The 16,297-nt window shown below is 52.0% G+C and overlaps 1 long non-coding RNA gene across 3 annotated transcripts; it reads right to left on the reverse strand.

The window, feature by feature from the left end:
• Positions 1-4,155: 4,155 nt before the first annotated feature.
• Positions 4,156-14,062, reverse strand: LOC142834094 (uncharacterized). 3 transcript variants are annotated; one of them, XR_012907498.1, is made up of 4 exons: positions 13,800-14,062; positions 12,236-12,311; positions 6,849-7,026; positions 4,156-5,121 (listed from the first exon to the last, which is right to left on the reverse strand). It is a non-coding gene; the product is annotated as an uncharacterized LOC142834094 (long non-coding RNA). The 3 variants fall into 3 exon arrangements; XR_012907497.1 differs by lacking the exon at positions 13,800-14,062 and having other exon boundaries at positions 4,156-4,407; positions 4,620-5,121; positions 12,236-13,775; XR_012907496.1 differs by lacking the exon at positions 13,800-14,062 and having other exon boundaries at positions 12,236-13,775.
• Positions 14,063-16,297: the final 2,235 nt, after the last annotated feature.

Here is a 16,297-nt window from a genome sequence, read left to right on the forward strand (position 1 = left end):
TTGGAGCGACTTTGTGAGTTGCAGTGTGATTGGGCTCTTCACAGAGAGATTTCAGAATCTGGGCTGCCTGACAGGCTGTGCAGGGGTTCTCAAAAGGCAAAGGTGGCTGAGTGAGCAACATCCAGGACCTAGGAATTAGGGTGACACTGAAGCCAGTGCATTTTAGCATCCTTACAATGGCTTCAGGATGCACCCGCCCCAGGGATGAGGACCGTGGCTTGAATGTGCAGCCACAGATCCAAGAAGAAGGGAGAGGTCCAGGTTCCAGCTGCTGCTCGGGTAAGGGCTGTGAGTTCATAGAGGCCTCTGAATAGACATCAGCTGCCGGGGCTGCTGAATAGAGGAAGAGATGTGGGATTTTAGGACAGAGGGTCCTCGGCAAGCAATTGCAGCTACTCGCGAGGCGTAGGAAGGACTAGAATTTTAAAATCAGCCTGGGCAACAGAATAAGACCCTGTCTAAAACTAAGACTAAAAGAAGAAAAGAAAAGAATTAGCCAGAGGGGGGTGGCAGCACATGCCTTTAATCCCAGCATCCAGGAGGCAGAGGCAGGTGGATTTCTGAGTTCGAGGCCAGCCTGGTCTACAGAGCGAGTTCCAGGACAGCCAGGGCTACACAGAGAAACCTTGTCTCAAAAAAAAAAAAGGCAATAAATAAATAAAAGAATTGGGGGTCCAGCAAGTCGACCTAGGGGTAAAAGCACTTGCCGAGTAAGCCTGGCAACCTGAGTTCTAGCCAAGGAGCCCTGGAGAGAAACAGAAGGGAAGCGACTTCGCAAGGTCGTCCTTGCTCTCTGTATGCGCGCCGTGGCTTGCGATGGCTTACACATAGGTAATATATGTATTTTAAAGAGTGCTGGGGATGTTGCTCCTTGTGCGCTGCCTCCTGGCCAAGGACTTGCAGCTTGTGCTGTTTCACAGCCTGGTGATGTCTCAGCAGGACAACTCACTGTTTCTTTAACAAAGCAGTGGCCTTAACCTTTGCTAATCTCGCTTTGAAAATTCCATGGTTGCTGGGCAGTGGTGGTGATATGCACCTTTAATCCCAGTATTGGGGAGGTAGAGGCAGGTGGATCTCTGAATTCGGGGTTAGCTTGGTCTACAGAGTGAGTTCTAGCACAGCTGGGGCTGCACAGAGAAATCCTGTCTCAAAAATTGACAAAAAAAGAAAAAAAGAAAATGGCATGTTTTTCTCTCCCCTTCCCTTTTCCTTTCTTTCTTTTTCTTTTTGCCTCTACCTTCCCAGTTCTGGGGTCCCAGGCATGGACTGTCACGCCCAACTGATGCAAAGCAGAGACTTGAACCCAGGGCTTCATGCATGCTAGACAAGAGGTCTGCTCAGTGAGCCACATCGTCAGCCCCCAGAACCTCGCTTTAAACAAAAGCACGTGACCAACTACTCTGACTTCCTCGGGATACAGAGCACTTGAAAACCAAGACTATCTGAGGGAAACTAGGGGTTAGTTGCATCATTCTCACCTGTGGCAGACAGACTGGGCAGAGGTTTATTCGGGCCCAAGTCTGTCTGCTCACCACTATAAAGCTGATACCATAAGAACAAGGGCTTTGAAGAAGGGCGTCAGGCTTGCTCCAGTGCATCTCTGAGAAAGATAGTAGACACAGCTGGCTTGCATGGAGCCCCTAGCGGCCAGCCGGACACCGCTCTCCATTACCTCGGTATGTTCTTCTCGTGACTCTCCAGCATCCTGTTGGCAGGCCCGCCTTCTGAGACTGGGGCTCAGCTGATCGTAATGTACGGAGAACCCCTCCGCTCTAACCCAGGCCTCATCTGCAGGTCGTGAGGGCTCGGAAGCTCTCTGTTCCGTCAGAAGAGAACGGGCTTCAGGAATCTGAAATTTTATCAGGTGCTCTCTGCAGCCAGTCAGTCATGGTTGTTGTCTGTGCACAAGTAGGGAAACTGAGTCTCAGAAGGGAGAAGAGTCAGGCCAAGATTGTCATAATGAGCTGTAGAACTGGGGCCTGGAGGGAAGGCTCTGTGGTTAGGAGTACTTGCTGCTTGCTCCTCTAGGAGACTTGAACTTGGTTGCCAGCATTCATGCCAGGCAGCTCCCAACTGTCTATAACTCCAGCTCTAGGATTCTTGTACTTTTGGGGTGCACTTGTGCCCCATTAAACTTAATTAATTAATTAACTGAATTAACCGAATTAATTAATTAATTGTATTAATTAACTGAAGGGTTGAGGCTAAGCGGTCAAGTGAAGGTCACTGATCTCTGGCTCTCTGGCTCCCCACATAACTCAGTGAGTGGGGTGCGTAGTACCCAGTCTCAGCCCAAGAGGGACTTGGGTGCTCAGACTTGAGTATCAGGACTGCCTCGTTCCCTGCTGCAATTCCACTTTCCCAGAAGCCAAGGACACCATGGAAGAGTGGCAGATCAGCCTCCCAGAGCACTAAGTTTCATTTGCCGGAGCTGGAGCCACGCCATCCACCTGCTTGAGGAGCCGCTAATAACGGCTGCGTTTTAATGACGTTAAATTAGCTACAACAATATTGAAGCTCCGGAGGCTCCTGGAATTGAGTGCGTCGGGTGTGTGGGGGGGTGAATTCCAGAGTGTCTTTGCCTCGGGGCTGGGAAGGAGAAAGGGGAGGGAGGAAAAGGGCTGCTGCAGACAGGAGACCAGATAACAGGATGGAGTCACAGTTCAGATGCCTAACCCACTACTTGACTGTAAACCTTTCTTCCCAAATAAACACAATAGCCATGCTGAGGATCATAGCTGGCAGCTGATGGCTCAGGAGCTGCCAGGCCCTGGTCGAAGAGCTTCCCGAATGTTCACTGATGGACCTGATCTTTATGTCTCTGAGGTACCAGGTCAGTCTGCGCTGACTTGCCCCGATTTTGAGGGCTATCATACAACGTCATTTCTGCCTTTTTCCCTGAGTGTGCTCTAGCCTCTAACTGCCTCCATACCTAGAACACAGCAGAAAGGGGTTGGGGAGGTGTACTCAGTTGGTAGAGCGTTTGCCTGCACAAAGCCCTGAATCCCATCCCCAGCACCGCTGCGTGTGGGGATACACAGCTGTAATAAGAGTCCTGGGGAAGGAGAGGCAGGAGGAGAAGTTCAAAGTCATCTTCTACTACAGAACAAGCATGAGGGGCCAGCCTGCGATGCGGGGAAACTCTGGGTGACGGCTGGGGTCAGTTGTCAGCATGAGAGGATCCAGAGTCACTTAAGAAACAAGCCCCCGGGTGGACCTGGGAGGAATTGTGTGGATTTGGTTAACCGAAGTGAGAGAACCCACCCTGCAGGTGGACTGAACTCTTCGAGCTGGGATCCTGGGCTGCAGAAGAAGGAAGAGCAAATACTACTTGGCTTCCTTTCCTCGCCCTTGCCTGACTGTAGAAGAATGCAAACTGCTGCAGCTGCCTCAGGCTCCTGCTGCCTGCATCTCCTCCATGATGGACTGGAAGTGGAAATACACCTCCTTCCTCCCCACCCCCAATTGCTTCTGGAAGGGCTCTTTATCCCAGAGACAGATAGGTAGCTAAGACACCCTATCTCTCAAAGTAAATACGTCAGAAATAATAAATGCATAAAATAAAACATTAAAATAGACGAGGAGCTGTAGCGAGGACCCCAGGTTTGAGATCTCGTCGTGTCATTTGCAGGTCATGTGACTTCTGGGCTGTGCCCATATATGTGAGATGCAGCAACACGCCCTTCCCGTGGAGATCCCAGATGCTCGGTTAGGTCACGCGTGTAGAGGGCTCAACACAGGGTCTTGGCAATTAGCTTCCCCATCTCTTAACACCACATTCAAGTCTATCTGCATAGGCTCTCATGTCAGCTTCTAAGAGGGGACAGGCCTACAAACTATGAAGCTATGAAGATACACCACCTTCCAAATGCAGGAACATCAGGGAAGTTCAGCGCACAGGGTTTTTATAGGTGGGGAGAGAGGTTCTTGCGAGAGAATGAACCTGAAAGCTTGTGCTGAGTTGGTTCTGGGTGTATGGCTTCAATTTTAATCCAGCTGGTACATCACCATTGATTTCTGGATTGTTTTATATGTATGTATATATATATATATATATATATATATATGTATGTATATCCCTGGAATATATATGTACATATATACCATGTGAGCATACAATGGCAGGTACCTTGAATCTCCACTTTTTTGTGTGTGTGTGAGACCAGCTGGCCAATAGTCCCCAGGGATCTTCCTGTCTGACACAGGCTGACACGCCTCCTGTCTGACACTGCTTTTCCGTGGATGTTGGGGATCCCGACTCCTTATGCAGCTCCTCACTGAGCCAGTTCCTCACGAGACTTTGGAAAGTGGCCATAGAGATACACCACCTCAAAATATGACTATGGATCAGAATATGTCCCTCTGGCAAAATGGCAATTTTGAGCTGGGGCTTCTGAGAGACAAAACCTGCCTTGTGAGGGGCTGGAGAGATGGCTCAGTGGTTAAGAGCATTGCCTGCTCTTCCAAAGGTCATGAGTTCAATTTCCAGCAACCACATGGTGGCTCACAACCATCTGTAATGAGGTCTGGTGCCCTCTTCTGGTCTGCAGACATACACACAGACAGACTATTGTATACTGTATACATAATAAATAAATAAGTATTTAAAAAAAAAAAACCTGCCTTGTTTCGGGCTCTCCTTCCAGCCAGCCCCAGCCTCCCTCGGCCTTTCTTTTTCTCTCATTTCCACAAACTTGGGTGTTGAGGCCGGAGGCTTAAACTTCCCTGGAGAGCCACTCTAGAGAGTTGGCGACTCTTCCCAGCATGCAACAGGAACAAATGTCAATCAACTGCGGTTTGTTTCTCTCTTGTTAATCTGTCTTTTGTTCCAGAAGCCCCAGTTAATGACTACAAAGGGAAAAGAGGGAATTATTTTTCTTCACAGCAGTGGGAACTGAGGGCAGAGGGGGTCAGACAGCTGGGGCTACTGGAGGCTATTGTACTCCCAGAGTGATTAACTGGTCCGGTCGGTCCACAGATACAAGCAGGTGATCCAGTAAAGAGAAGACACCACCAGCTCTGCATCCTGCTGACAGTTGTCTTGTGGTCCAAGTGAGGAGTAAGTCCTTTTCAGCAGAAACAAAGCGCTTGCTTCATGCCTTCATTTCAGGGAGCTGACCCCTGCAGGCCAAAAGGAAGAAAAAGCAAGGAGCATTGATTAGCCTGGACAGTGCCAGAGTGCTGGGAGTCTTTCTCCCAGGGGATTGTGGATGGAGTCAGGAGAAGGGGAGAACAGGAGAGCATGCGCAATATACACCCGGCACACCTATTCAGGTGAACAAGGGGCGTGGCCAGGGGGAGAAGAGTAGAGAATTTCAAGGTTCTTGTTTGGTTTTGAGACAGGATCTCATTATGTCGCACTGACTGTTCTGGAGCTTGCTATTGGTAGACCAGGCTGGACTAGAACCCACAGAGATCTACCTGCCTCCAGCATCTCTGTCTTCCCAGGTGCTGGGATTAAAGGTGTGTACCAAGATTTCTTTCATAGGCATTCAGGCTGGGGAGGGGAAGGGCCAGGTACCAGGATAAGCGGCTGGAGATGGCTGGGTCAGCATCTCATGGGGCCACCTGGAGGTGGCTTTGCCGTATCACAGGCCCTTCATGGAGACAGCAGGTGGATGGTTGGTTGGTGCCTAAGTCAGGGTTATTAAGGCTGCGATTAAACACAAATGGTGAGGACAGGAACACAAACAGGGTGGGAAGCTGGAGGCAGGAGCTGATGCAGAGGCCGTGGAGGGGTACTGCTTACTGGCTTGCTCCTCATGGCTTGCTCAACCTGCTTTCCTGTAGACCCCAGGACTACCAGCTCCACTCACAATGGGCTAGACCCTCCCCATTGATCACTAATAAGAAAATGCCTTATAGCCTATAGCCTGATCTTATGGAGGCATTTTCTCCATTGAGGTCACCTCCTTTCAGATAACTCCAGCTTGTGTCAAGTGGATATAAAATTAGCCAGCCGACTGGGAGAAGCCCCAGCTGGAGTTTGGGTGGAAGCTGAAGCCACAAGGAAGGATGAACCTACACAGAGCAAGGACAGAACCTTACCAGTGGGTGGGGGAGACCCTCCTCAGCCCAGCCTCCCGGGAGGGAGTGACATTTCAGCACTGGTGATTCTAATTGAATTTAATTGTCTCCTCCAAGTTACGCTAAAACCTTTTCAAAGTCCCCTGAAATTAGGGACCATGGATAACAGCACTCCTTGGGGGCTTTAATCCATGTCCTCCCCAGAACAGCGATTAATATTTTACAAGCTAATCATATCTTTCAGGCAGGCTGTCAGCAGAAGATCCGCTGTCTCTCATCAATAATAAAGTGCTCCCAGGCCCTCACTCCGAAACCTCCTGCATAATTCACCTAGAAAACCTCAAACAAAGGAGCCCACGGCCCAGGCTCCTCATCGGTGTCCTTCCCAATTATCCACAGAGTGGGGAGGGGTTGAGAGGGGTGGGGTGGGCGGGGTGGGGAGGGTGGGCAGGGAACATAAAATCTGATTGATGACACACATCTGGTTCTCCTTTTTAGCATGCACTCACCTGCCTCTGCCTTCTGTCATCCGTGTGCAGCCTTCCCCCCCTCCCACCTCATCTGTACCCATCTCCCTCTCTACTCTGCCCTTCATTGTCCTCCGGTTTCTTCCTAACCACGACACTGCTCATGGTCTTGGCCAGCTCCTGCCCACAGCATCCCAGGAAGTTGAATGGGTTACCATGGTACCCCTCAGACAGATGAGTAAACTGAGGTCCACTGCTCAAGGTCACAGCATGGACTGACAGCTAGACAGAGCCCATAACATCCCAAGCCTGTGCTCTTCCCCTGTGAGTCTTGTGACAGCACCCCCTATATACCTGGGCATGGAGGTTAAATCAGGGCCTCTGATGTCTTCCCTATCAGTTGCAGATGGCTTGCCCCTTGTCTTACGGGGTAGTAGTGACGGTGTACAGAGCTAACCGTGGCTTCTCTTAACCTTGCAGTTCCATATCCGAGGCCAAATATCAGAAGCAAATAGGCCAAGTGCAGGGCGAGCTGTGGGGAAGTGGAAAGGGTTTGTAGATATCTGGAGCCGCAGGCCTTCATCCTCACTGGGAAGCTCAACTGAGCATATTTCAGGGCGAGAGCTGTTCTGGTGCCAGAGGACACTGGAGGCCAATTCCCTGCATTCAAGATTTGAGCAAGAGTCCAGGAGGCCAGAGAGCGAGGCTGCGGGAGTGGGATGGAGTCCAAGCTCATCTGAGCCATCTTAGTCCGTGGAAGAAAAGCTGTCTCCTCCGTGGACGCTCTCTCATGGCTCTCTAGGTGTCTATGGCTGTCTCCATATTTGGCCTGAACAACAGCACAGCCTGATGCCTGGAACCTTATCCTAACTTGCCAGAAACCGCTGCCCATCTCCTTCCCATTGGTAAGGTCAGCTGGAAGGAAGGACAGACAGAGGAAGGAGTGGCTGGCAGCCATTCTAAGGAAAAGCTGTGTGGGGGAGGGGATGTCTCTGGTATGAGCATCAGAGCCCCCCATCTGTTTACAGGTTGGGGTGCTTATGGACAGAAAGGGGATAGATGGGAAGGAAATAGAAAACTTTTCTTTTTGGCCTACGTTGCTAGAGGTAACCAATGTCCCGTCATGAGCAAACATCTCTCCTCCTTGGCCATTGCTGGGGGCAGGTGGCGAGAGAGCAACAGTTTGGAGAAGTTACTTCTGCTGTAAAACCAAATTAGTTCTGAGAATTGTCACAATTCAACCAAAATGGGGGTGTTGTACAGAATGGCATAGCCTTGGCTAGCACCATCCCGCCTCTGTCGTATGCCTGGGCTAACCCAGCAGAGATGGCCTGTTCAGTTTTCCTCAGGTACATGGGTCAGAGAGAGCAGCAGGCTGGAGAGTGGAATGTGAGAAGCCTGGCCAGTGTCTGCTGCCTTGGGTCTGTTTCTTCAGGGACACCCGTGGCCTTAGATGACTTTTGGCCTGACTCCCTGCTCCTTCATGGTTGGTTGCCTCGTGGAACACATGTGGTAATCCTGAAAGTCAACTTGTCAAGGCTGCTTAGCGGAGGAGGTGAGGCCGTGTAGACGGACTAAGCGCAGCACTCAGGTACTCAGGCACAGTAGCTTCCCTGGCCATGGTCCCTGGTACCCCCCCCTCCCCCCCCACCTTACTGCGTACTGCCACAGACAGTCCCCACTTGCAGGCTTGGCTTTGAAGGACTTTGTAGTGTAGTGCCTCCTCAGATTGGCCCGCCTACTGCTTGGACCCTGAACCCCTTAATTCTTGTCTATCACACCCATGTTAGATCCCACAGCTGAGGCCCAGAGAGGGCAAGTTTCTCAACAAAGGCCACACAGGAGTTTAGGAACAGAGCCCAGAGAGGTGACTAAGTGATTTGGTGAGCCTGACTCAGGGCTCCCTTCTCTTCAGTGGATTCTATTAGTGCTTCTTCACCTTTCCATTCTCAAATTCTCTTTTAAAGATGGGATGCCGTTGAGGGGTGTGGCACCTGCCTAGTGTGAGGCCCTGGGTCCCATCCAGATCCCTAACATTAAGAAGCAAAAACAAAACAAAAAGCAGCGAGTGTGTGAAGACTCCTAGGCTCTAGGGAGGAGGAAGACGGCACTTTTTCTGGCACACAGCGTGTAGTCAACAAGTCCCACTGTGTTCTTCTCCACCGTCTTCGGTGGCAGGTTCTCTAGGCACCAACTCATGGAGGTCCCCTGAGGGACCTGCTGCTATGTGCTGGAGTTAACCTCTGACCGTGGATCAAGCCAGGAAGAGTGCCCGTGGACAAGGAGAGGCAGGGACATTCACCCTCCACCTGAGGGCCTGGCCCTGCTGGTTCCTGGCTCTGGCAGGTGTTCCAGCTTCGGGAACCACTCAAGGTGACTCAGCACCTCCCGAGCGGTAAAGAAGCCGAGGAAGGCGGTGCCTTTAATGCTGAGGGACCCAGTTCCAGCCTAGAAGCGACATTTGCATTTAAATGGAGGTCTGGAAGTCTGTAAATCTGCATTTCCCAACCGCAGAGCCCTAATGGTTGTTTAATCATGTTTAGATGAACCCCCTGGAGCACTGGGGGTTGCTGCAGTGCGTCTGAGATCTGTAACAGAGACTGAGATCAAACAGGGCTCTCAGGCAGAAACTCTTTCCTCACACCCTCTGTCCTGGACAGAGAGGTCATTCTCGACGTGCACTAGGCCTCTGCCCCTGCCAGGAGGGCTTCCTGGATTACTCAGAAGTAGGACTGGCTCCAAAGTCCCCCAGCTTTGCCTTCTTACTTCTGGAAGAGGTAACGGTATTGCTGAGTCCTGCCCCTCATTGACTCCCGGCACAACCAGGCATTCCTGGTTCCTGGATCACCTCAGAAGAGGACAGGGCCAAGCCAGGCCTGTAGAATGCCTGGAATGAAGTAGGACCTTGTAACACGGTGGTCAGTGTAGCTCCAGGTTGCCCTTGAGCATGATGGGCCTTCCTGGGACTTGCTCTGTGGCTGTGAGTCTTGGCCTTTCAGCTGGCCAAGCTCATTTCATCTACCTTGGTCTCTCTGGGACATAGACCCCCTTCAGACTGACAGGAGAGTGTTCAGCTCACTAACAACAACACCCTCCAGGGCGCTCTCTCTCTCTCTCTCTCTCTCTCTCTCTCTCTCTCTCTCTCTCTCTCTTTTGTCATTGAGTATGTCCAAAGTAGGGGTCAGGTTCGACTTGCCCTGCGTGGTTCCCCAGTGTGGGCAGCACCAAGAGGCCCCACTGTCTCCAGGACACCTTGAGCATCATGTCATCTAGTGGGGTCCCCATCACCCTCTTATCTTGTGTGGGAAGAAACAGTTTAAGAGAGGCAAAGCACCTTGCTTGAGGTCACCCAGCAGAGCACAGTGCTCAAGCCCCATGGATACTAGGCAGCTGGGGCCGGTGGCCTGTGCCTTCTGCTGCCTCCTGGGCCTCACAGCTGAGCTCCCCGGGAGGGAGGAAGGGATCAACTCTGCTCTATCTCTGGAGTCCTTGGCTCTTGGAGCCCCACTCTGAGCACCCAGGCTGCAGGTAAAATGTGGCTTGGGGGTGCTCAATCCCTGGAAGTTGGGGTCTGGTCCTCTGAACCCCCATCACCTGTCTAGATCCCAGACTTTGAGACAGGCTAGGTGACCTTCAGGCCGCACCTGAAGCTTTAGTTCCCTGAATTACCGGTTGCTCTCACCAGGGACAGGCAGGTTGGGTGGGTCAGCCAGGAGCCCCACACAGGATTCCTCAAGAGCCTCTGTCTGACTGCCGATCTAGATGGTTCTGATGGTTCTGAACACCGCCCCCCTGCCCAGCCTCTGAGGAGAGGGGCAGCTGAAAAGTTTCTGCACCCCGGTAATCCCCTCCGCCAATGCAGCAATCCAAATCAGACCAAATCAAACCGAATTTTTAAAAGCCCAGGATTAATGGGTAAAACGCTCCCAGGTGACTTTCCGCCCTCTCCCCCCGCCCCCTAGAGAGGAGAAGGAAAAGAGACCGAAAAACCACGTATCTGTTTTCTGGTGGATAGTTTAAATACCCTGTGGGAGCGGTCTTGAGCATCTCTGGGAGAGAGCTCATCATTTGGCAGGCTTTCTGAGATGTGGCAGGGTTTGGAGAGAGATGGGAGAGGGGGATTTGGGTGGAGCTTCCACCAGAACATACCAGACTCTTTGGGTATGTGGATGCCAGGGGCTGGGGTGGAGCTTCCTCCAGAGCAGCAGCATTCTCTAGAGAGAAGTGTGTTGACACACAGGCTTCTCCACTTCCCTTCTACCCCAGTCAACCACTCAGACTCTTTGGGTATATGGTGCCCCCTACTCCCTGCACACACCTCCTGAGGCCTGACCTATGACCCTACGAAAAGTCCCATCTCACATCATTCCCATCTTCCTGAAAAGCCCGGGTACTATGTCTCTATGTCCCCAGATTCCTGTCCTTCCTGCTCCCCTCTGTGGGGGGCAGCTGGAACCTGGTGATTAGGCTTGGACTCCTCTGGAGGGAGGAGGAGAGGAGATAAGGCTGCGTAGTTGGGGGGGGGGGGCTCCACATCAGAGCCTAGGGCCTGGTTTGCTACATCACACTAGAGGCGCTGAGCCCCACGTGTAATGGAAGAGTGACAAGATTCAAAGAAATGGGCAGACAGCACTGAGCAGAGCCGGCACATTCTCCGTGCGTGGCTGATGTGGCTCTGTCTACCTCAGACTGCAGAATTCATTGGTGCTGAGCAAGAATGGCGGTGGGGACAAGGTCCAGGCTTTAGGGTGGCAGTTGGGGGCAGAGGCTGACAAACAGCTCCCCACCACTGTCACCTACCATTCGAGACCGGCCTCTGAGCCCCTGTTGCCCAGGGGCTGGGCTGCTGTGAGGTATTTGCTCTGACATCTCTATTTGCCCTTCCCTTTCTCATCCGCTGTGGGCCCCTGTCCTCTCGTCTGAACTTCTGAGGAGCACTGACTCTGTCTTCTCCTTAGCCTGGGGCCAGGCGCAGACCAAGTGCTTAGTGAGCACTTGGATGTGCTGTTACTGGGACGGGTACAGTAGTACCCAGAACACCGTGTGGCTCATCAGTGTTCTACAGCTTAAAGGCACAGTCCTTGACATCACACAGGCCTGGGTTTGAATCTCAGCCTCGCCCTTATGAATGTCAGGAAGTAACTGACACTGAGCAAGAGCTCAACTGTGTGGGTTTGTTGACTCTGGATCGGCGGGATCTGGGCAGACAACGACTCTTGCCCCTTCAGTGCTCTCAATCGGGACATGGTAGACAGGGCTAGGAGGAGGGTAGCCCAGGCTGTAGTGAAGGACCTTGAACTCCTGGCCCTAGGCTCCACCTCTCTAGAGCTAGAATGACAGGCTTGCACCACCATCCCTGGCTTAGACAGTACTGGGGCTTGAACCCATGGCTTTCTGCATGCTAGGTGGGCACTCTACCAACTGAGCCATAGCCCAGTCCATTCTTGGTGCAACCAAAGATACAGGTGAGAGTTGGCCAGCCAGCTCTCAGCACCACCCTCCTATACCTTTACAAAGTAAGCCTTGACACAACTGACCGGTACTGTCACGAGGGTCATCCCTCATGTCCCATTATCTCTTCCCCAGGTCGTGGTCCAGCCCTGCCCAGCTCCTTGGCCTGACACGGCTGACTGGAAATGTGTTCTTTCTGAGCCTGCCCCCCCCCCCCCCCCCCCCCCCCCCCCCCCCCCGCCTTCGCCCACACACTTTCCCCTCGGAAAAAGCAATTAGACCGTGTTTACCGGAGTGCGTGGTTGCAATCTGTCGTTCCCATCGTATCCTGTGCACTGGCCCGCTTCTCACATGCTTCGCTTAGGCCTGATGGGAGATTTGCATAAGCAGTAAAAATAGAACTGGGGAAAAGCGGGGGAGGGATCAGTGCGCGACCAGAGTTTCCTGAGTACAGCCCGGGGCATCTGTATGAGTCTGGGGAAACTGATGGTGGGTGCTTCCCTAACTCGGCGGTCCTCTTGTATGATCTTTTGCCTCTCTGTTGGGTGGGCAGTCAGTCCCTATGAGAAGCCCTGTTAGCCTCTACCCCGGAGGCTCAGAGCAGCCGGAGTTATCTGCGACATCCCCAACGCTGCACACAGCCCTCAGTAACTCCCCGGTGCCCCGTTCACTCTTTCCTGTTCCTCCCAGGGGCAAAATTGAGGGAATGCGCGGGATCCCCACTTTGGGCTCGTTCCTGCCTCTAGTTTTCTCAGAGTTGTTCCGAGATGCTCCAGGGAGCAAGAACATGTGTCTAGGTGTGCAGTGAGGTAGTGCAGAAAGTGCCAGGGCACAGAGAAAAGTCCAGGACAGATGGGCATCACGACCATTGACTCCCAGCTGTGGATGGTGGGTACCAGTTCTCCCAGGACACTGTGAGAGACTGCTTGGGAAATGCATTGGCATTGTCCCTCGGGGTGAACCGAGTGGAAAGGCTCCAACCCAATTTGTCAGAACCGTGCCCGCCCCTGCCCCTCCCCATGGCTTCTTTCAGAGGCTATAAGGCGGTTTTGGCCAATGAGACACCAGTTTACTTTGAGCTTCCCCATTGGCTCCTCCCACAGGGCTTCTGGGCGGGATGATGAGACTTGCTTAGGCTAATAGGATATCAGCTCACAAACAGTTTTCCTCTGTAGCTCCTCCCTAGGAGCCTCTCAGCCGAACCCTGAGACTTTGCTTCAGCCTCTGGGACATAAGCATTCATGAAACTTACTGAGGTTTCCGGAGATGGGAAACTGACTTTAAACCGAAGATCCTGTTGTCTCCTGCACCTCCCTAGGCAGTGACTTCCTCTCGGACAGTGCTTCTCAACCTTTCTAACGCTGTGATCCTTTAATATAGTTCCTCACGTTGTGGTGATCCCCGAACGTAAAATTATTTCGTTGCTACTTTATAACTTCATAACAGTAATTTTGCTACTGTTATTAATCATAATGAAATATGTCTGATATGCAGGATATCTGATATGTGACCCCTGTGAAGGGGTCGCTTGACCCATGGGGCCATGACCCACAGTTTGAGAACCATTGAACTAGGGCTGGCATGCAAGAAGCTTGGTCTCTTCTGCCTGCTGGAGAGGGAAGCCATACAGAGGAGCCTGAGGTGCCCAGCCTACAGCTGCTGCTAGCAACAGACAAGGAAATAAATGGGATGTCATGGACCATCCAGTCCAGGGGAGCTGCCAGATAACCGCGGAAGGCTGGGTGACAGCTGTGACAGAGCTTCCATCTGTGCCACCCAGAGCAGATAAGCCAACAGGTGTGGTCAGCCGCCAGCAACTGATACCCGACACCCCCAACAATGCCAAACTCTTACCTGATCCTGGCTGCACCAGGGCCTGTACCACTTGCTTTTACCAGTCACCCGACAGGGAAGTGAATATCCAAATGAATCTCTCAGTCAGGGAGGTGTCCTCTCTGAGGCAGACACCCCTGGATGGTGATGCATCCAAGCTGTCCGTGGCTTCCTGCTGAGTGGTGAGAGCCACACAGCTTGGCGAATGATCCAAGAGGCTTCCTCCAGGAAGCCATTCTGAGAACTGAGCTCCGGGTCTCAGACTAGAATCTCCGTTATCTAGACAAGCGCCTGGGTGGAGTAACTATTAGATCGATACATAAATATGAGCAGAACGTGGGGGAGGAGAGGAAATGACCCAGAGAACAAGGAGGGGGGGTATTGACAGGAAGAACAGGACTGGGAGTGAGCAGTGGGGTTAGGGTGCTGCAGGAGAGTTCCATGCAGTAGGGGTGGGGGTTTGGGAGACGAGTTGGGACCCAGGAGAGCCACTGGGGTGCCCCAGAGTCATGCAGAGCCAAGGAAGACTGAGCAGGGAGGGATACTTTATCTAATTTATTGTAGAAAGGATGGCGCTGGCTGCCTTGTGGAGGAAAGGCCTGGAAGGCTGAGGAGAATGTGGGAGGCTCTGAGGTCCAGGCAGAAGGGACAGGGCTTGGGATGGTAGGTTTGGCAAAGATAAGAAGCAGGTGCTCACAAAAGGGAAGATGGCCCCATGGCAGATAGCAGGAGGCCAGCAATGATTGCTGTGGCCTTCAGGCTCAGTAAGATTCGCTCTTCTCTCATCTGGAAGTGTCTCCCTGTGAGCTTTCCCAGCACCCACCCAAGGACTCCAGTCCAACCTGTCTGAGTACCAGATGTGTGGCTTTCTTTTTTTAAAAAAAAAATTAAAATGTATTTACTCCTCTATTTATGCGTGTATAATGAATGCGCACTTCAGGGCACACAGAGCTCAGAGGACACCGCCCCCTCATGAGCCTCTTCCCTCTTCCTGCTCAGGACTGGGTTCAGGCTTTTAAACTCAAGTCCTCCGGCATGCAAGGTCACCTTTCTCACCCCCTCCCCCAGCTGTCTGGTAGGCCTAACTGCTCGCCTTTCTGTCTTACTGATCCTCTACTTACTGACCCACCTGTAAAATGGAGGTGTTCCCGGCAAGGTGGGTTTGCAGGTAGCAAGCAGCACTGGAATTTTTCAGCACAGGCAGAGGTGGCCAGCCTTAGATTGGAGGGAGGCCCAGGGAGACAGCAGGGCCTTCATTGTTCTCTCCTCTCCCCTCCTAAAGGACAGCTTGGGGCTCTGAGGCTGTAGGATCCCCTCCTGTCACAGAAGTGAGGAGCTGTCCCAAGCCTGGGGGGGTGGTGGTGGTGGTGGCCTATTTTCATCCATGAAGCCACGTAAGAGGAGGCAATCTTTTATTTTTTAAATTAAATTGAAAAAGGTTTTTTTTTTTTGAAATCTTTGAAATGTTCGGAGTGGTGGCTTTTTTTAAAATAAAAGGAAGGAAAGATAAAGGAAGCTCTTGCAGTTCTTGGGTCACACTGGGACTGCGCGGTCCCAATGCCATTTGAAATGACTACCGTGGGCCTATATCCAGGGACACGCTTTGTTGTGGGGAGAATCCCAGGCCTTGTTATAGGGGTCGCCCATGAGAGCCCTCTCTGGAGATCTCTTCCAAGGAACTCTGGGCAATTTGGATTCTCTGCTGTTTCGCTTGTCAAATCAGCGCCTTGATAAAGCTGGTCTCCGACACCTCTCAGAGAACGCACGAGTACATTTTGATAAAGTTAAAAGCATTCTACAAACGTAAGGTTCTATTAGCAGTGGCCGCCATGCCTGGAGAGGGGAGGTGATTTTTCCCAAGGTCACAGAAAAAGTGAATGGAGGAGCCAGAAAGAGAAGCCCAGGGCCCTTTGATCCTCAGGGTTCAGCCACTGAACCAGGGAGGGAACAGTGGCAGAAGCCAAAGATAGGGAAGCCCAATGATAAGGAGCCCTGGGGTGGGAAAGGGGCCTCTCACCAGCTGAGAGCCAAGATTCTAACCCAATTAGGAATCCTTGCTGTGAAGCTGGACAACTGGAGACAACTGGCTTTTTATACAGAGATCTTTCACATAAGATTGTTAAAGTAGCTGGGTTGTAGACGGCTCAGTGGGTAAAGGCGCTTGCCGCTAAGCCTGACGACCTGAGTTCAGTCCCCAGAACATGGTGGAAAGGGGAAAGAGACTCCTGCGTGCTGACCTCTGACCTCCTTAACCACACCATGGTGTCTGCTCTCTCTCACGCACAAATAAATGTGATCAAAGCTTTTAAGGGAGCATTGCAGGAGCAACTACCTGTGCTTGGAGCCCTAGCGCGCACGGCATGGTCTCCCTCTTTCAGAGGGAAGATGCGATTTTTTTTCTAAGTTTCTCACAACTTTCTGGCAGCTTGTTCCAGATGCCAGGAAGATGTTTCTGGAAGCGCCGCTGGAGCTGAAATCCGAGTGTATGATGGACCAGGTTAATTTTAGGGCCCGTGGCA

This window comes from Microtus pennsylvanicus, chromosome 13, assembly GCF_037038515.1.
Source record: "Microtus pennsylvanicus isolate mMicPen1 chromosome 13, mMicPen1.hap1, whole genome shotgun sequence".
Classification (NCBI taxonomy): domain Eukaryota; kingdom Metazoa; phylum Chordata; class Mammalia; order Rodentia; family Cricetidae; genus Microtus; species Microtus pennsylvanicus.